General features: G+C 44.6%; 1 protein-coding gene across 3 annotated transcripts in view; it reads right to left on the bottom strand.

Annotated features, from left to right (window-relative positions):
* The window catches only part of SMAD2 (SMAD family member 2), a 66,906-nt gene extending 60,048 nt beyond the window's left edge, over window positions 1-6,858 (bottom strand). For 2 of the 3 annotated variants that reach the window (XM_084887053.1, XM_084887052.1), the window contains exons 1-2: window positions 5,802-6,858; window positions 5,366-5,449 (exon numbers count right to left, since the gene is read on the bottom strand). The gene's annotated coding sequence lies outside the window, so the exon portion shown is untranslated. The remainder of the gene's footprint in view (window positions 1-5,365; window positions 5,450-5,801) is intronic. The other variant, XM_084887054.1, reaches the window with a different exon arrangement.
* Between the last annotated feature and the right edge of the window lie 7,018 nt (window positions 6,859-13,876).

Raw genomic sequence — 13,876 nt, 5'->3', positions numbered from 1 at the left:
AGATTTACTATACTACTACCTCAGGTCAAGTCTTTAATTAAAATCTAGAACTTCTAGTGGCTCCTCCAAAATTATTCATTCCTGAGTACTTTGAACATGAAACTATACCCTCCCGCCTAAAAGGGAAGAGAGATAGTAGAGGTAGGACACTGCACATTGTTAAAGAAAATATAGCTTTTCAAGTACAAACTGGACGTGTACTGAACGGATTGCAACTAAAGTCTACACTCACTTTCCATTGCTCTAGTCTTGAGGCCAAAGTATTCCAGATTTTGAAAAATTTCAGAACTATCTGGAAAAATTAGTAACAATTTCATAGTAAAATTGCACATTTTAGTAAGAATAAAATCATTAGGATTTCTGTTCTCTTAAAAGTATAAAGCTAAAGATTTAATTTACTGGACATATGTCCTATTAGTGTGGCTCAGTTACATCTGAAAAGAACCCATTGAGCTAAAGGAGAACCACTCATGCTCTGTAAGACAAGTAGGTAAGTCACAGAATTACCCTAATCATTCTAGCTATCTCGCCAAGCCAGGGGCAGTGTCTAAATCCACCTGGCTTGGCAAAATTATATTCTCCATACATGAAATTACTGAAATTTAAGCTGAAAGCTATTCATGAGATATACTATATATATTCAGAATCAGCATTGAAATATATCCTAACTGAATACATCACAATTATACCAATCTACAGGAAGGATCAAATTAATGAAAGGCAAGCAATAAGCCTCAAACTGGGCAGTTTTAAAACAAAAAAGATGGATTACTTTTGTACTACTAGCTTAAGAAAAAAAAAAAAATCCTGTTGTTTATTTTTTTTAAAGAAAGTCAAGGCTATATATTATAAACATCACCAATTAATATTTGGTGGAGTAGATTGTTTACAAAGTAACTCTGAGATACAAAGGAGGATCAAAAAAAATTATCAAAGCTAATACTGAGTAGAAGTCACATGTAAGAGGAAAGAAGCCCTTAACAGACAGACTATCCTAGCTACTGTCCACGTTAGTTTGGTCCTGGAAAAATCTCTAGCACACTATTTCAAAGCTTGAATGAAAAGTTTTACATGACATCCTTATAGTTGACAAAAAGAATGGCTTACTCTGAAGAAAGGTTTGGTATGGGGTGCTAAGCCATTTAAATCACATTTCTTTACTAGTAGCTTAGCATGAAAGGCTTTTTATTAGCCTGTAACATGGCACACTGAATGACAAACCAAATGAAAAACACTAGCAAGTACTCTGCTTGCAAGTACTGTGGTTTTTCCATGAAATAGTCATTCAATATAGTTCAGTGCTTTACCCCTTTAAGAAGAACTGTTAATCATCCTGAATGACAATCTAAAGTATATTATGTAGATTACTGCACTCTCATAAAGAGTTCCCCAAACATGACTTAAGCTAATTGATGAACATGCATTACTACACTTTCAGGTCTGGTCCTGCACTGAATGGTCCCAGACATGCTAGATAGGCTTTGAATATTTGTTTTTGTGTCTTGTAGATTAAGTCTACTTTACCAGGTTGTTATCTGTTTGTTTGTTTGTTTGTTTTTCTTACAACAGACAGTGGGTAACAGTTCCCCATCCTCCCACCCCTGCTCCCACCACCCTCTCCTTAACCTCCCCCAATACTCACAATCTACTTTCTAATCTATTGTGGATTTAGAAGCCAGATAGCTTTCCTTGCTAGAAATATCAGAAATAAATGCCAATAGATAAATGTCAACAGGTTCTGATTAAGGGTCTCAATGGCTCTCCCGTGGCTAAAGCTTTAATATATATGGACTTGGACAATTTGAATACCCCAGGTCTTCTTTGCTTAGTTTCTTACTCTCAAGTGGATTTTATAATAGGTCAAAGATAAGAACATAGGCAAATCATTTGGATTAGAAAGAAAACAACTGAAAACCATAACTAAAACAGAACAGAAGATCATTTGGGAGGACCCTTATGTCTGAGGCAATGTTCTAGGCACTTTCATCATGATCATTTAACCCTTATAATAATCATAAGAGGTAGCTGTTACCTCCATTTTCAGTTAGAAAACCAAGGCTCGGGAATTAAGCAATTTGCCTCAGACAGTAACTGAGACAATTACTAGCTTAGCTATCTCTGCAGTATCATGTAGTGGGAAGGCCATGGGTTTTGGAGAGAGATAGCTAAGGCAAATCATTTGGATTACCTAATTGTCTCTACAGTTTAATTCTGATGCTTTTATTGGAACCAGACTCATTCAAGTTTGCTTTCCCTAACTAGTTTCTATAACTAAAGAGCAAACAAATGAATAAACAAAGGCCAAATTAAGCTTAACTCTACAAGTGTTCATCTGCTCAGAAACAAATATGTTTGTAAAAGATCGGCCATTATCTTCAATTTGTATGGTGTGTGCAAAAATGGTAATGTTTCCACCCCCCATACACTGACAGTTCCCAGTGACACTGAGTTAACATTTGACATCTTCTTTAATGCTGTCCTCTACATTACACAAAGCACTGCAAGCATATTTAGAAATTGTCTCAGTAATGCATTACATGCTCCCTCAATTTGCAATAACATGATTTTCTTACTCTAAACACTGGAGGACAGGGCAAGAGATATGAGGAACTTCTTTTCTAATTCTACGAAGGAACAGGGATAATATACTTGTTCCCTGTTAGGTATTTTACAGCCTAGTTCAGGGCCTGGCACACATCAAAGACTATTTGTTTAGTCAATGCATAACGGCACTCTTCTGAATGGGGTTTTGAAATCATCTTCTTTCACATCTTCTGACATACCCTTACAATACTTAGTGGAAAACATCTGTCCTCTTACAGAAACTAAGAGCTTAAAAATGGCTCTTCTACTTCCATCAAAGACAAGAAATCTAAGATATACATGCTCCCTCTAGACCACATGTGTCAAACACAAGGCCCGCGGGCCAAATCCAGCCTGCCAGGCCTTGCAATGTGGCCCGCACCGCGCTGTCATCACTGCACTCCGCTGTCAGTTTATGGCATTATCAGTTTATGACTGTTCAGTAAACCATTCGGCCCTCGATTTAGGCTGGATTTTAAATTTTGGCCCCTTCTCTGATTGAGTTCGACACCCCTACTCTAGACTATAAAAATGACTCTTGTCCCAAGAATATGAATAAACCTCCATCTGCCAAACTGCATAGTTTTTAGATGCATTATAAATACACCTGTATAACAAAGCTGCTAAAAACACAGTCTTTGCAGTCCTAAAATATAAAACCAGAAGAATCAAAACCAAAAAAAAAAAAAGCATTCAGACCTTTATAAAAAGACACAACTGAAAATTTTTGCAAAATGTAAAAACTCAACAGGTCTATATGATCAGCAGGTTATGCAGCTAAACTGAGTGATTTTCATCCCCAATGTAAAGTAGTAAGATTATAGCAATATAATTCTAATATTTACAAAATGAAAATAAAAAGGGGATCTTTTGCCATCTTTCAGTAGAAAAACCTTTGTTTCTATTAAAAAGATTTTTGCTGAAATATAAAACATCCCCAAATTCCTAGTTGAGTGTTAAAACACATACCAAGCCTGACAAACCACGAACAACAGGAAATTACCCTGCAGAGTTTCTTACAAGACTATTATTTTATGAATTTACAGACTGTGTAAAGATCTGACCACTTATGAAGAGGTACATGTAAGTTACAAGCTTGAAAAGCAAACTTTTCTGAACATCTACAATGTTAATTCACTTTAGAAGGTATAGTTATAAAGTATAAAAACAGGGCTCTAAGAGCAATTTCTTACTAAAACAAGCTTGGAAATTGATGTTTCCAATCACATTACATTAATTAAAACTGGCCAATGAACAACTTTAAAGTCAATTAATTGTAATATTAAGGGTGTAAGTGGGTACTCACCTTAAAATGTCCACAAGACTATTCTTATTTGCCAACAATAACTAATTTTACGGCAAAAACCAAGAAACTTTAAAATCAGTGTTACTTTCTGAATTGAATAAAAATGTTTGCTAAATGATCTTTTGGTGGAGGAAAGTATATAGATATCCTGGATGGTTTTCTTAAGGCAAATAAGAAATTCCTTACACTGTGGTACACTTATGAAATCCATTTCATATTATTTCTCCCATTTCTGTGTTACATTTGCTTGTTTATTTATTCACACTAAAACTCCTCAAACTTCATTTAACTAATTGATTTACTCTTCTATGTGAGAGAAACACTTTTTAAGGTGGGTCAAAGCTATAACAACAAATGTATTTGCAGAGTAATAGCCAATTTATTATCTTATTAGGCTCCAATAAAACACCCTTGCAATCAGTGGTACACGTTCAATTCATATGAAATCAGAAGAGAGGAAATGAAAAGGATCTAGGAATATAGAATCATTTAGAATTCTGAAAATAATTCAAATTTCAGGGACCATTTTTTTAAAAAGATGGAATTGGAAGTTTGCGTGATCATTTCCTTATTAACCATTACCTTTCACGTGCCATTTAACACACCAGAATTTAAAATATTCCCAACGTAACATGCAAGACATGACAGAAGGAAAATGCTACTTCCAATGTCGTTTACCTGGAGTTGGCTGTTTCAAAGGTTTAGATGACCACAAACCCGTAGTTATTTAGCTAAAAGGGTCAAGAGGAAGGAATAACAAAACCAACCTAGGAGAGCTGTTATTCCTTTGTTTAGGATCAAAAGGAAACCATTAACCACCTAAGGATTAAGTAAGTAAAAGACACCAGGACCCAACCCAAGGACAGGATCCCCCCCAGGAAGAGAACAAAACAACTCAAGTTGCACATTTTCAAACCAAGTTTGAAATCCGTGAAATCCTTTAGCATGCTTCCTAAAGGCGTGCGAGAAAACCCAACAGGCTCCACACACGGGAACTTTCACAAGTGAGGGGAGAAGGGCCGCCTGCCCGTTCGGGCGAGAGGACCCTGGGCACTTCGGAACCCCAAGACAGAGAATGGCCAACAAAGGTTACGGGACCAGAAAGCAAGTGGGAGCAAAGTGCCGCCCGCTCCGAACGCGGCTTCCCCGCGAGTCCTAACCCAGAGCTGTCTCTCCGGCTTTGAAAATCAGAACCACGAACTAATCAACTGTTCGCCACGGAGGGGAAGGGCCTCCGCGGACCCCGAGCCGGGTAGGGCCGGCCGGCGGGCAGCTCCGGGCGCCGACCCCTTCCTTCCCTTCGGCCGGCCCAGCCCCGCGTCCCCGCACCCCGAGGGCCGGGCGCCCCGCCGCCCCGACCTGGCCACACCTCAGCCCCAGCCCCCGTGGCGGCGAGGCGACGCGGAGCCTCCAGGACCCGAGCCCGACACAAACACACCCCTAGCCCCAGGGGCCCGCCGGGCTCCGCCGCCTTACCTGGACCGAGGCTCCGGGTCCCGCCCCGTCGGAGCCGAGGGTCCGGGACCTTTTGTTCCTTCCTCTTCCGAACGGGATGAGGGGCTGAGAGGGGAGAGGGGAATGGGAGATTGGAGGCGGAACTGAAAACACTCTTGCAGCAGCAGCCGCCCGGCCTCCCGCCCCGCCTCCCCAGCTAGTGCCCGGCCCGCGGCCCCGGCGCGAGGGGAGGGAGGGAGGGGACGCGGGCCCGGACGCCGCCCGCGAGAGAGAAGGAGGGGGTGGGGACGCGCGTCCCGCCGCCGCCGCCCCTCCTCCCCTCAGGCGCGCGCCCGCATCCCTCCAACCCCGGGGCCGCCCGGGCGACCGAGCCCTCCCCGCCGCGCCCGCCTGCCGGCCCACCTCCGCTTCCGCCCCGCGCCCTCCGCCGCCGGCCGCAGCGGCGCGGCGCACCCACCTCCGGGAGGCTCCCTCGGAGCTCGCGGGCTGCTGGCTGGGAGCTGTTCCTCCGCCGCCGCGGCCGCGCGGTAGACCCGCCTCCCACCCCAGGCCGCGAGCCCCGCCGATTCGCCGGCGCAGCCCCGGGGCTGGCACCCTGCCGCCCGCTGATTGGCGCCCCCGGCCGTCCGTTAGGGCGCGAGGCACGCCGGCCGCTCGCAGCCCTTGGCGCGCACGGAAGACGGGACGAGCTGAGGAGGGAAGGCAGGAGGCCGAGCTCCGGAGCAGCAGGGCCGGTGCGCGAGCGGGGCTTCGAGAGTCCCGGCCACTACCTCCCCGCCTCCTTCTCCCCCCGCCCCCCTGTCCTCCCACCCCGGCCCGCCCTGCCCTCTCGGCCCGACCGGCGGCGCGCGCGACCAATCAGCGCGCGAGGTGCCCGGGGTGTGAGCCCCGCGTCGGGAGCCTCGAATCGGAAGGGAGACGTCGCTCCCTGATTGGTCCCGCCTCCCCCGTAGAGCGTGAGGCGAGGCGCGGCCCGGCCGGCGGCGGCAGCGGGCGCGGTGGGGTGGGACGCCCCCGGTTTCGGTTGATTTCGTCTCCGGGGAGCTCCCAGGAGAGGCTGTGGGAAGGGATGGAGGGGAAGGAAGCACGTATCCTGCCGCGGTGGGGGAATCAGCCCCGGGATCGCCTGTCCGTCCCTCTGCCTCGGCCCTGGCTCCCCTTCTCGGTCTCTCCACCGCCATTGGGTGGGGCCTGCGAGGGCCGCCGCTGGGCCCACCTTTCCTAATCAAGCCGGGAAGGGGCAAGTGCGCATCCCCTAGGAAGCACCGAGCCCGCCTGGAGGACAGGACGAGCCAGGGGCCGGAGGATGGTTCCGCCGGAGCCGCGGTACTGAATCCACTCTGGGCGCGCCCATAGCGAAGGAGCGGGCGAGTGGGCGGGGTCCCAGTGGAGATGAATGGGGGCGGGGTCCGATATGTAAATAAGCCCCTAAGGCGGGGGTCATCCCTCGCAAGGGGTCTTAGGACCAGGGTGAGGGATGGATGCCAGGTTTAACCGGAATCTTGGTTCTCTCTTCAGTAAAAAAAAAAAAAAAAAAAAAAAAAAAATGCATCTAACCAATGCATGCTGTGGACGACCCTTGTGAAGTCTGGAAAAATAAGCCCGATGCCCCTTAATTGCCGGATTCTCTTTCTCTCCATTTCTCCGCTGTGGAGGTGATGTGGGTAGGCCCCCAGCATCTGCGCTTCCAGGCCCTAACTACTAGAGAGCTGCTTGCTGACCAAAACTGGTGGGGGCATACCTGCATTCCGGTAACTTCGCATTCACCCTAGGGACACCCAAATCTCTGCTGAAATATTGAACCCAACTAATTTAACCACATCAAGTATTTATTAAGCACTTAGTGCGTTGGGCAGGGAGCACCACAGAACTAAAGTTAAAAAGAAAGTTAGGTCTCACACAGGTAGTTGGTGGCAGAGACAGGGCAGTTTTCTTGGCTCCCTGTAAAGCGTTCCATTTCATGTGCTCCTTCATGAATTTCCTGTGGCGACTTAAGCAGGAGAGGGGCGCTGACCATGTAAATCAGTAAACAAGAAGTCCCAAATGACCATTCCAAACAGTAAGAGTACTTGAAGTGTATGCTTTCTTTTCAGCTATGAAGGCTTCTCCGAGGAAGGTGTCTTCTGGAGATAATTCGGCCATTCCCTGAGTCTTACAGGTTTTCTAGATGTCCTTTCAAAATCTTCATGTCCACCATCTCCCTCCTCGAACATAGAAGTACTCTTCTCACCGAAAAGTTGGACATAGGCAAATTGTAGTTTTTAGTTCTACTCTGTTCCAAATCTGATCTTCAGCAAGTGGAGCTCACCTGCAATGATAGCTATTCAAATGTAGTTGTGTGGTGATTAAAGAAAATAGTAAATATCACAGGGCTTTGGAGTTCAAAGAAAATTAATAATTGTTAACATTTCTTCCCTTCGGTTGCCTTCATGTATTTATGCTAAGATAAACTTAGCAGAAATTCCTCAAAAGTTGACCTCCATTTTTGGGGTGTTTTCTTCCATTGTCAGCTTAGAGGCAGCTCTACTCACCTACTTTTTAAAATAGCTTGTGAAAGAGACCCAGGAAGCCAACTGATGGAACTGATCCATCACCTAAGCCTCTGCTTCCATATTCCAGAGCCATCAGGGAGGATGGTCTAGGCCAGGGCAAAAGCTCTTCAATTTAGAAGTAGGAAGGCTGTTTCTGGTTTTTGGTCCTTCCTGCTGATCCAAGCCAACCATTTTAATATGAAATGGCCTATTAAAAGCTACCCTGGGCCTGGCAGACATGGCTCAGTGGTTGATTGTCAACTGAGGAGGTCACATTTCAATTCCGGACAGGACACATGCCAGATTGCAGGTTTGATCCTCAGTAGGGGGTGTGCAGGAAGCAGCTGATTAATGATTCTCATCGTTGATGTTTCCCTCTTCCTTCCTCTGAAATCAATAAAAACTAAAAAAATAAAATAAAGCTATCCTGGGTCACACAAATATTTTCTCCTATGTGACCAGGGTGTACATTTATTTGAGTATTCATTTGGGTGATGGGGGATGCCTGAGCTGGCTGGGATTCCAGAAGAATCTGCTATGTGAGTTAGGGTACAATTAAAGAGTACAGTAATTCAGTAGATGATATGGTTGAAGTTTAAGACCATCTTCCCAAAGTGTCAGACTTTTGAGTCCCTAACTTCCATTCTGGAATCCTTTTAGGATCTGTGAGATTGTAGAAATGGGAGGAGGGCAATCTGGCTACCAATGCAGTGCCCATAGGTTTTGAAATGGGAACATGCCTACCGTCCCCTCTGCTAGAAATGTGTCTAATCCAAAGTGGGTCAAGACAGAAACTGAAGGCAGATGGAGAAGGATTGCCATGGCAACAATCAACTGGGAAATCCCCTAGGGTACTTCAAGACCTATCATCAGTAGATTCCTATTGCATAAATTATAAATTATATTAAGTGAATCTTATTTTTATGTGAATAGACACTAAATTAACCATTATTCATGATACTGCAAAATCAATGAAATTAAAATCAATTCAGAAGCAATCACCATTACCATTTTCTTATGTCTTCCTAGTTAAATGTACTAGGAAGACATAAGAAAATGGTACTGGTGATTGCTTCTGGAATGAGAACTTGGAAGTCATGAGTGGAAAACTTAAATTTCATCATTATTTCTTTTGTAGTTTGAATTTTTAAAAATATCCATGTGTTGATTTTTCAAAAGATACAACTCATAATCCATCTCTCTGACAAGATCTGGAAAGCCTTTCCTGGATGATATACATATGACTTGGCTTTGATTAATCTTGACGTGTTAGTTTAGTCTTGAGAAGGTTTTTAGCTTTCTCATGTATGTATGTTTTGTCTCCCCATTTAGATTGTACATTCCTGAAGGATAAGGAAAGCATCTCATTCCCAGTTGTCTTCCCACACCCTTACCAAAAGACTAAGTAATTGAAGTGAATACAGCATTTGTATAGCATGCTGTGTGTATCATAAGTCCATAAGCATTCACAGCTTTGCCCCATCCTTTCAGTTTGTAGTTGATCTCAGTACAGCCATTGAGCATCTCTTCAACATCTGATCTCTGTATTTGCTTATCCTGGTGGAGCTAAGTTGCATTGAGCATTGCTACATCTTGAGGAAACATCCGATTATTTGCAACTGAAAGGACACTGATTACATGAAATAACCTAAGAAAAATTGTAAAGAACAAAACTTGTGGGGTTACTTTTGTTGTAAATAATGGCAGAAAAAACTCAATACCAGCTGGATTTTTATCTCAATACAATGAAATTTTATGTTTTAAAAGAATTTGTATTAAAGGTGTGTACACCTGCCTACACATATATACACACACACACATTCCTTATTCACATGCTAGCTTTTGTTAAAAATGAAAATTAACATCTGATTGAGACAAGAATAAAGCATATACAAGAAAAAAGGATCCAACAAGTATTTATCGGTATCTGTTACGTGCCAATCGTAAAAGCAATGGTTGATTATGATGGAAATTACTATTCTATGCTAAAATGACTCAAGAAAACAAACCATTAATTATGGAGAGGCCACAGGAGATCAGCCGCCCCCCCCCCCCCCCCCGCCCCTGATTGGGCCAGTTGGCTGGCTGCAGTGAGCATCATAATGACCTGTAGTTCCAGTCACTTGGCTTTTATGTATATACGAGGGACCAGTGCATGAATTTATGCATCTTGAGAGGAACTGTGGGCTGAGAGGCCGCAGTGGGCACATGGGTGGGTCTTGGCCCATCCTCTGCATCCCAGCCTGGCCCCACCTGTTGTGAGCCCGGTCCCCAAAAACCTTAACCCAAGAGAAGAGCCCCTCTTCCACTGCCACTGCTCCCATGTGCTGTTAGTGCCAGCCCAGCTCACATCCACTGATGGCACAGAGCAATTGGGGCCAGCACAAGCAGCAGGTATGAGTGGGGACAGTGCGGTCAGTGGGTGCAAGCTGTGCCTGCTGCCCCAATCACCCCTCAGGAGCAGGGGGAGATGGAGAAGTCCTGAGGGGCAATCAGGGCTGGCACCTGCTGATAGCACCAAGTGATCGGGACTGTTGGAGGTACAAGCAGCAGCTCCAGTGCTGGCTACATGTGTGAGTGGGGCTGGTGCTGGCAGCAGGTGTGAGCGCCGGGTGGGACCGTGGCACAGGAGCAAAGAATTTTCAGTAACCACCAGAAGCTTGCCTCTATGACAGAGCCTGGTGCTCAGCCTTTGTCTGGTGCCTCCACTCACCTGCTCCACCATCCCACATGGGATGGGCACAGAGGATGGGCCAAGACCCACCCATGTGCCCACATGCAGCCATTGCCTGCCATGTTCCATGCATATCCCCCTGGTGGTCAGTGCACATTATAGCGACCAGTTGTTTGGTTGTTCTCCCATTAGGTCTATTTGCATATTGGGCTTTTATTATATAGGATAGATTGTCTGTGTGTGACAATATTGAGCCAGACTGCTGGTAGGCAGGATAAGTGTGTGAAGGTATAATACTCTTGGGAAATTTCAAGCTTATTAGCATAATTGTTCTAATGAATACTGAAGACATTATTGAACATAACTGACTAGAGTAGACAATAGATGCATAATCAGTGTCCTAGTGATTGAGTTAATGAGCCCCAAATGTTTGTATGTTTGTACTGTAAACAGCCCTCAGTTATGAAAAAGACATTTTGCTGAGGGAGACTAACTATTGTGATACCTGATGATTGACCAAAATATAATTAATGGTGGGAGAAAGCCAATTATTACTGGGTCCTAAAGACTTCTGTGGTGTATTTCAAGGGGTAAATTATATAACTACATAGAGGTTTCATTTCAGCTCTTCCTTGCCTTCATACAATTGCGGACCTTGATCAATACCTTTATTTTGGAGCTAAAACAACCAAGGACTAGACTTCTCCAAAGTTCTATGGCCAATTAGTGTCAAGGATTATTCACAGAGTGGCCACCTTTTCTGCTCTGGCACTGCTCACTAATTCTTCACCTGTGTCTGATCTGCACCCTCATCCTTTCTCTACTCTCTTCAATCTCCCTATTCCCATTATTTTCTATGCATATTTCATGACCAACTTCTTTACAGTCAAATTAGGGATACATTTCCTACCTGCACCTAAACCCCAATGCATACAGCATGTCTGTGTCCATGTTCATCCTCCCAGTGACATTTTGTGAAAGACCTGATCCTCCTTCCAGAGAAGTCTTTTTCTTCTACCTATTTTTTGTCTCCTTGACTAACCAGTCTAGATTAGCATCCCCACACATATATACTAGTCCCACTATCATATCATATATTGTTCTTTAATATTGTTGTCACTATCTGTAATTATGCTCATTTATTTCTGTGCTGACTTATTATTTTTACCACTCCCCATGAATGTAGGCTCAACAAGAGCAGGAAACATGTCTATATTCTTCACCATAGCATCCCTAATTCAAGTATATATGGAGGTGCTCAATAAGTAGTTTTAAATGGATGGATAATTTTTACTTAAGTTCACTCAAACTCATCTTCTATTGTCTGTGTGGGTGTGTCTTAGCACAGTTCCCTATAAAACAGCCTCATGTAAGGATTAAGGGCCGAGGCTTTACTTAGGAGCTATTATCCCAAAGCAGCAACATTAAGGGAGGAAAAGGTAAGGAAAAATGGGGAGCAATGCATGGTGATGCATTACTGTGATAACCATTGCTAATGACAAGCCTTGTAGATTAACAGCCAGTCTTTTAACAGGTGCAATCACTTGGCCATACAGAACATCTTCATACAGACAATATGGAATAGTCATGCTTTGGAACAATCCAAGGAAGGGAGGAACTTTATGTCCCCTGTTTCCTGTTAGTCAAAGATTGTCCCACAGGAAGCTAACTTCCCACACTGCCCAGTTGTGTTATCCATATGCTTTGATAGCCACTCAGAAAGCCAAGTGCCCTGCCCTAGAGTCTAGGAGTGATGGGAGGAGTCTGTGAGTATGTGGCTGGGCGGCCTTGGACAACCAAACCACAAGGGACTTAACTAAGTCACGCATGGTGGCAACGGAAACAGAGCAAAATGCCAAGAGTTCCAGAGATGCTAAAGCCCAGTAAATCTGAGAAGACTCATAAACTAAGCCTAATATAGAGTAACTAGAGGACTGATACGCGAAATTCATTCACGGGTGTGTATGTGTGTGTGTCCCTCAGCCCAGCCTGCACCCTCTCCAATTTGAGACCCAGTGAGGGATGTCTGACTGCCCGTTTAGGCCTGATCTCACCACCGGGATCGGGCATAAATGGGGAGACGGACATCGCTCTCACAATCCAGGACTGCTGGCTCCCAACCAATCGCTTGCCTGATCGCCCCTAACCTAAGATGACCAGACGTCCCCCTTTTGGCAGGACAGTCCCGATTTTGAACAATTTGTCTTGTGTCCCGCGGAGTTTAAAAAAAAAAAAAAAAAAAAAAAAAAAAAGTCCCGATTTGTGGAAAGATTCTTTTAAATCTTTTGGACTTTTAAAAAATGCCATGGGATGCAGGAAAAATTGTTAAAAATCGGGACTATCCTGCCAAAAGTGGGATATCTGGTCACCTTACCCTAACCACCTCTGCCTGCCAGCCTGATCACCCCCTAACCACTCTCCTGCCAGCCTGATCAACGCCTAACTGCTCCCCTGCCAGCCCAATTGCCCCCAACTGCTCTCCTTTGCTGACCTGGTCACCCCTAACTGCCTTTCCCTGCTGGCCTGGTCACCCCTAACGGTCCTCCCTGCAGGCTTGGACACACGCCCCCCTCCAACTGCTCTCCCCTGCAAGTCTGTTGCCCCCAATGCCTTCCTCTACTGGTTTGATTTCCCATAACTATCCTTCCCTGCATGTCTGGTTCCACTCAACTGCCCTCCGTTGCAAGCCTGGTCCCTCCCAACTGCCCTTCCCTGCTGGCCTGATTACCCACAACTTCCCTCCCCTGCCAGCCATCTATGGTCGTCATCTTGTGTCCACATGAGGGTGGCCATCTTTGACCACATGGGGGTGGCCATCTTGTGTGTTGGAGTGATGATCAATTTGCATATAGCCTATTTATTATATAGAATTATTACCACAGCAAAGGTAGGACCAGGTCTGTACTCCTATAATAATTGTTAATTAAATTTTTGTTGAATGAATGATTGCATGCATAAGTGGCATAATCATCTACTGACTTAAGCTGAAAATTTGGAGTTATCCATGATCTTTCTTCCTTAATTTCTATATATTAAAATGAGGACAAAATGCTTTTTGTCTCTAACTTCATAATGTATAATACATCTCAGATCCAATGTCTCCTCTCCAAGCTCACTGTCTTGACTCAGACCTTTGTCATCTTTCATTGGGATTATTGTCATAGCTACTTAACTGGTCTTTATGTATCCAGCCTTTCTCCCCTCCCATCCATTCTCCCTGCTGCCAGGATTTCTTTAATGCCATATTTTATAATTGCAAATCTGATGTCATTATCTTGATTAAATTGATATTTTCTTCCTTTAGTTTTTTTTTTTTCAGGATCTTTA

The sequence above is a fragment of the Pipistrellus hanaki genome (assembly GCF_964339955.1).
Source record: "Pipistrellus hanaki genome assembly, chromosome: 6".
In the NCBI taxonomy this organism is placed as follows: domain Eukaryota; kingdom Metazoa; phylum Chordata; class Mammalia; order Chiroptera; family Vespertilionidae; genus Pipistrellus; species Pipistrellus hanaki.
This window is presented reverse-complemented; position numbering and strand designations above follow the sequence as displayed.